Source organism: Typopeltis vanoorti, chromosome 8 (genome assembly GCF_054136105.1).
Source record: "Typopeltis vanoorti isolate ZY-2024b chromosome 8, IOZ_Tvanoo_1.0, whole genome shotgun sequence".
Lineage (NCBI taxonomy): Eukaryota > Metazoa > Arthropoda > Arachnida > Uropygi > Thelyphonidae > Typopeltis > Typopeltis vanoorti.
In genome coordinates, this window is record NC_143556.1 from 75,990,147 (window position 1) to 75,996,908 (window position 6,762).

Below are 6,762 nucleotides of genomic sequence, written 5' to 3' on the forward strand. Positions count from 1 at the left end.
TTCTTTGTTAGGTTGCACGTCTCTGATCCATATTATATGACACGGTTTTGGTTTTATTATGATAATTGGTTATGATTATTATGATGTTTTAGTTTTATTATGATATTCAGAGGATTTCGGAATACTTGCCAAAATTTATAATCAAGATAAATGTATAATTAATACTATCTCATTTGTTCATTAAGTTTCTGTAGATCTGTGAAAAATAACTTTATTTTTTAAATTTAGATTTTAAGATTTTTAAAAATGTAATTTATTTAAAATATTTAAAATTTTTAAAAACTTTTTACATTTTTAGAAAGAACTTCCTAAATCGGGATGAAGATGAAATCTCTTTTCACTCACAAAGGCTACTTTAGTTATTTGTTTTATTATGAATTGAATCTGGAAATTAATATACGAGTTCAAGTTGCTTACTATAAAAATTCTAGTTTTCTAATTCTAATTATTACCGTCGTTAAATAATCATTTGACCCAAACAGGAAATGCAAATTTTCAACTCCGTGAAGATCTTTGATATTCGTACAGAAGTTCTCAAAGATTCAAATAGTATTTTTAGAATTATCTGAACGTAGAGATGTAATTACAAAATTGTAGATTTTATTTAATTTCATTACATTCATTTAATTTAATTATTCATTTAATGACAGTAGTAATATACTGTAATCAGTAAAGAAATGTCAATTTCGATACCATAAAATGCTTATAGAAGTTAGTTGTGAGAAAAGCATGTCTTATGATCTCTATCAGCTAAGTTTTTATTATACTCATTTTATGGGAGATGTGATGATGAACATTTTTGTGGATTTATTCACCAATAAAGATAGCATATGTAGACAAATGTTCGAAGTATCAACAGATACTCATGTTGTTGGACGAGATATCAATAAAATATTAGAATGAATGTCATTTGTTTCGTAGTAAAATAACGGAGATGAAATTGAGAAAAAGATCAAAGAGTGAAGACAACATAAACGTTTCTATACTAAGAGATACAGTAAGAACTTGGAAAAAATGTTTGGTAATACACACGCTGTAGTCCAACAGTTACAATCGCAATGGGACGTTTTATGTATATGAGGAAACAATAAATTCTGGGAGCTCTTGCATAATAGATACGTATCATGTCTTATTTCCCTGATTGAAGACAATCAGGAAAAAACGGTCGTTTTTTCCTGATTGAACTTCCAAGAAGTTTGCTTAATCGATTTTGTTGCCTCGGCTCTTATCGTGGGTCCCTACAGATTACTTTGTACGTGGTATGACCTCGTAAAAGTACAGGTAACTTCTGGTTTTAACTATAATAATCCAGAATTACGATCATTTTTACTATTTTCTGCAGTAAAGTCTAGCATTTTAGATGGAGCAGTGCACCTTCTTTCAAAGCTGTGATGTTGGAAGGTCGACGTCTGGGTTAACAAAATAAGTTGGATATCTTGAAACTAAGTCTTTAAATTATTTCAGTTAAGACAGAAAAACTTACTCAGGTATATTTTGCCAGATACCATCTGAAAGGCAAGAAAAGACATGCGTCTCACTGCTAGAATGCAATTTTATTTTGAATTACCCCCTCTTCTGAATTCATATTTGAGAATGCGATCATGATTATCCAAATTATATGGAATAGTTTTTTTTTATTATTATTTTATTTTCAATTACGTACAGAGCAACAACCTGTGTATTGTGTGGTAGCGTCCTTTGGTCTCTACTTCAGCATATCTTAATCCGAACTGTTTTACGCTCGGATGATGTTGTCTCAGTCAACCAATGAAACAGCTTTCATTACAGCGATTTTATGAAGCATTTCGAAAGGCTCTAGTTCAGTAACTAATTCTGTAAATTTTGTTTTTCAAACATTATTGTTTAAATGTCGTATTTCATGATTACACCTTATATTAATAATTACCACATACGGAAATTTTATTTTCCATAGCAGGATCTTTATCTTCAATGTGGTTGGTGGGCATGAAAAAATTAGAGTAAAGCAATAGGCATCGGCGGGATTCGAACCCACGATCTCCTGTTTACTAGACAGGCGCTTTAACCAACTAAGCCACGACGCCTTGTGGGAAGTTTTTCAAAATAATCCAATAAATGTTTCTTAGATAGTTTCCTTCATGTTTAATCAAACGGAAAACTATGGTTTGTTCGAATAGTAAAAAAAAACGTCTCTTAGCGTACACGTCGTTAAGTAGACTTCGGTCGCATATTTATTTCTTTTTTAATGAATGCTCATTGCATAAAAATCTCAAGAGATGTTACTCTGTTTTTGGATTTTTAAGAAATTGAAAAAAAATTTAAATAACAAGAACAGTTGGTTTCGGAGAATTTTATGTATTTATTCTTTCTGAAAGAGTTTTCTACAAAAAAAAAGATATTTTGCATCATTCAATCTCGGAATGTAGATAATGTTTTATTTCTTCTCAGGTGTTATTTGTTCAGACTGACTTAATTAGCTTTCAGATCTGTCTTTAAAAAAAAAAAAAGAAGAAGAAAGTTATGCTGACAAGTAATTGAAAATTCCTCTTCTCTAGAGTATACCAGTTTTTCCTATTTTCATTACTCTTCAATAAAATTTGCATTAAAAATGATATTAAACAAAGTCAAACAAAATGATATTAAACCAAATTTGCTCCTCTGTGTACGTATCTTTCTTGCATGTAAGCCACTCCATCCGTGGTTTGTTCATAGAAACTCTCTCTCTCTCTCTCTCTCTCTCTGAGGATAAGGGAAAGAAAATTTACTTTAAAGTATTTTTTGTTATTAAGTATTCCAAAAACCTCTAGAGGTCGCATTCACAGCTGGTTGATTACACAAAACAGAAAAGTTTTAATTCAACCTCGAGGTATTTTGTAAGAATCAAAAGATGCAGGCAAAAAAATTCATTAAAGCATAAATGTGAATAACGTATTAGCTGCGTGTCTAATTTATTTAACGTTGAATAGATTTTCGAAAAACTACATGCAAATTGCATTGTACACAATGCACTCTTTTAAACATGCTGTTACAGCGCTGGTTATCAAATGAGTTCGCCATTTTTAATGATCTCGCGCTTGTGTTCAGGTAACCATAGCAACGTTTCCTATTTGATTATTGCTGACAATTACAAAGACGGCATTCATAGTCAACGACATTAAAGTGCTCTCCTTTTTTGTGATTAACTCGCAACTCTTAGAATTTATAAAAAGCGAGTTCTTGACTGTCTTCCAACTTAATTTACATACTGCAGTCTTTGTAAGAGCACATCTATATCAGAACTAAGAAATGATAAAGTGCATGAGATTTCTTTTTAAGATTTGATCTCCAGCCTTGCATAAATATTTCGCAGTTGAATTTTATAACTTTTGTTTAGAGAAATAAGAAATTTTAAATTAAATTTTGTAAGGCACAAGCCATGTTAGATTGGTTGTAATTCTTTTCTTTGAATGCATTTTAACGATATGATTAGATTTTATTCCAGTGAGATAAGTAGTCAAATCTAATGCGCAGTGGTGACCTTGCTAGTGATCATGTTTAACTGCTAAAAATGAACTTGGCTAGAAACGGACCAGAACTCCACCAGATGACTTATCAATAAAAAACAAAAGAAGAATAACAAATAGGAAATAAGAATAACAAATAAGAAATTATAAGAATAAGAAACAGAGATAAGAAGTAATACTCGATAAACATATAGGGACAAAAATAAATAAAACAGACAACAAAATGAAATCTAACAGTGGTATCTTACTCTCAAAGTAATATACGTTTTTTTAGATGATAAAAAGAAACATAAAATGTTTGAACAGAGATAATAAACTGTTTGAATAGAAAAGTTGTTACAAATCCTGCAGAAAAAATATATAGAACATCAAATATTTAGAATGTTAAGATATTAACGTTCGGTGACAACCCAGCAGAATGTTATGCTGGATTGTCACTCTCATACCGAATTTTTATCTAATTGCCATAATATAAAAGAATGAAAAAATGGAATAATTAGTAATGGCAAACATCAGTCCATTTACTCCTTCAATTCTAACTGACAACTCATATATTGCTCGATATAATGTCCCATTTACACCATACAATTATATCATTTCCAAGAGAACATTTTGCCACCTCTTTGATAATTGCCTTCTGTGTTCCTACCAAAGTCTATCCACGACTTTCGATTACCTATGTTTACACATTGGTTTGCTTTCTTACATCTTTTCTGTATGTAACTCAGCATTTGAGAGACAGACTTGCTGAGAACGTTTGATATGCTTTTTTCCACGTCTTTTCCATGTCTTTAACTTCTCCGTCGACCGTGAAGTTCAGATTTTTCTTTCTTTGCAGACAACTTCATTATAGGCCTCTCTGGCTGAATCACAACGCGTTCTTCATAGTCTGTAATTGAATCTCCAAGGTTTGATCCTTATTTTCAAATTCTTTCGTTTCTTCTTGAAAGATGTTTGTATATTACAGTCTACAGTTCACCTCTAAAAGCTGCTCAGCTTTGATTTAAAAATATATATATATTAATCACTTCCTATTTCAGGTCAAGTTCACTGTACTGTATATTCATGTCCTGAACCTGCATAAAGAAATCGCTATCAACCAGAATGCAGTCGATGATTCTTTGCTTGTTTCTTTTCTCCATGTGAATTTGTGAGTATCTTTATGTTGGAACATGATGTGAGTACTGACCAGTTCAGCTCTTCGACAGAAAGCCTGCAGGCAAGCACCATTATTATTAGCTTTTCACTAAACATTTTCGTACCGTGGGTGGGTTAAGGACTGTTGCTCTTTTTTTTTTATCACTTTATATATATTTTTGCATTTTTAATTTATTTTTACATAGTCCATAGACATTGTTATAGAGACCAAACATGGAACTTTTTCAAGTCCCTTCAGGCCTCCAGTAAGCGGGGCAGTAGTCTCACGCCGTGCAATGAAATTCATCTAGCACCTAAAGACAATCACAAACATCCATGTCCAAGGCGGGATCCGAATCGCAGCCTGTTGGTTGAAGAGCGGGTACACTAATCACTCAGCTAACCATGCTGGCAAAAGTAAACAGTGATCCTAATTTAGTTTTAAGCAGAATAAAAATAATCATCATAATTCAGCTAGGGAAGTATGCAATGAAGTTGTCTCTGCAAATATAGAATAATCAGTACCAAATAACGGAGGTAATAGGTTAAGCAGGCTATTTTGGAAAAGAAGAAAGCACATCGAAAGTTCCTTGCAAAGTAGTCTTGAGAGAAAAAAGCGAGCGAAAAATAGCTTAGAAATGGAAGAATGTGTAAAATGAATCAGAAATGATGAAAGTATTATTAGAACTGAAGGTAAATATTCCGCGATTGAACTACATCAGGAAATATTCAATAGGAACAGAATCAAGAGTGCACATCAAAGCTTGAGATAAAAAACCAGACATTCGAAATGTAGAAAAGCATCTAGATTAGATGACAGTTCATCCAGAAATGCCAATGTTAAAATGTGCAAGATTTTAGTGACTGTGCTGCATAATTCAGTAAGCCGAGATTGAATTGGATAATTACAGAGGAATTTCTATGATTAGAGTTCAAATTAAGATTTATGAATGCAAAAATACTTGAGAAGAGATTACGAAAAAGTGTGGAAGAGAAACTTAGAGAAAAACAAACTGGGTTCAAGTCAAATAGAGGTTTTCAGGATTAAAGTTTCACTTTATGGCAAATAATTAAGAACTCATGTATAACAAGAACCTGTTGTTTTTAAGTTTTGTAGATCTGAAAAACAGCATACACGAGGGTATGCTTTATTGAGTTTGAAAAATCCTACAAGTTTTGAAGGAAAAAAACAAAAACAAATATAGGTTAAATGTAACATTATACAGTTCAACTTATGTATATTTGTACATCTATATTGAAGTTTCAATGCAGCAGTTAGAAGTCAGTTAAGTCAGAATTTAAGGAGGAATTGACTCTTATCTGCACTCTTATTGATAATCCATATGAATCACATCATGAGAGAAAGTGTCACTGAACCTGATATCAGAATTGGAGATATCAAAATTAACTCTTTATGTGGAAGATATTATTACTCTTGAGCAAATCCATTACAAATCTGTATAATTTTTAAGACTAAATGGAATAATTGCTGTAACAAATTTGATAAGAAATCCAGTAATAAAATTCCAAAATTAAGGAAATAGGCAAGAACACGAAAAAACATCAACTGCTTGCTGAATGGAGAACCTTTAGAACAAGTAAAATGTTTTAGCTATTTAGGCAAAAGTTTAGTGCAGATAGCAGATTAAATATAAAAATAGAAGAAGAATTAGAGAATTAAAAAAGTTGATATTTTGGAGACGAAGTTGAATATGTTTATTGGAATAAGAGAGAAAATTATCCAAAACACTAAACCAACACAGGGTGAACTTAGTGCGAATGTAAAGTTTGTGTTAAACTTTAAATATCATCCAGGGATGCTACGAAATGATAAAATATAAAGTGTGATATAATGATCCGAGTCAATCGGATGCCTATCGCAAGTGATACTAGATTTCATTTTTGTTCTACCGAACAGTGTTGTTTGTGGCATTTTTTTTACTACCGAAGGTATTTGTTTTGTAAATCTTACAACGTGTTTTGTAGATCGCTACTGATTACAAAATTTTGAAAAACAATACCAAAATCGTATCATGTGGTTCCTAAACAGCATGCCGCGATGTTTTTCTTAATTAGCGAATCTTAAATGGAAAATATCCTCGATATATAAGAATACAAAAACCAAATAAAAATACATTTTAAG

General features: G+C 31.6%; 1 non-coding gene across 1 annotated transcript; it reads right to left on the minus strand.

Moving 5' to 3' along the window:
• Nucleotides 1-1,989: 1,989 nt before the first annotated feature.
• Nucleotides 1,990-2,063, minus strand: TRNAT-AGU (transfer RNA threonine (anticodon AGU)). The gene has a single exon. It is a non-coding gene; the product is annotated as a tRNA-Thr (tRNA).
• Between the last annotated feature and the right edge of the window lie 4,699 nt (nucleotides 2,064-6,762).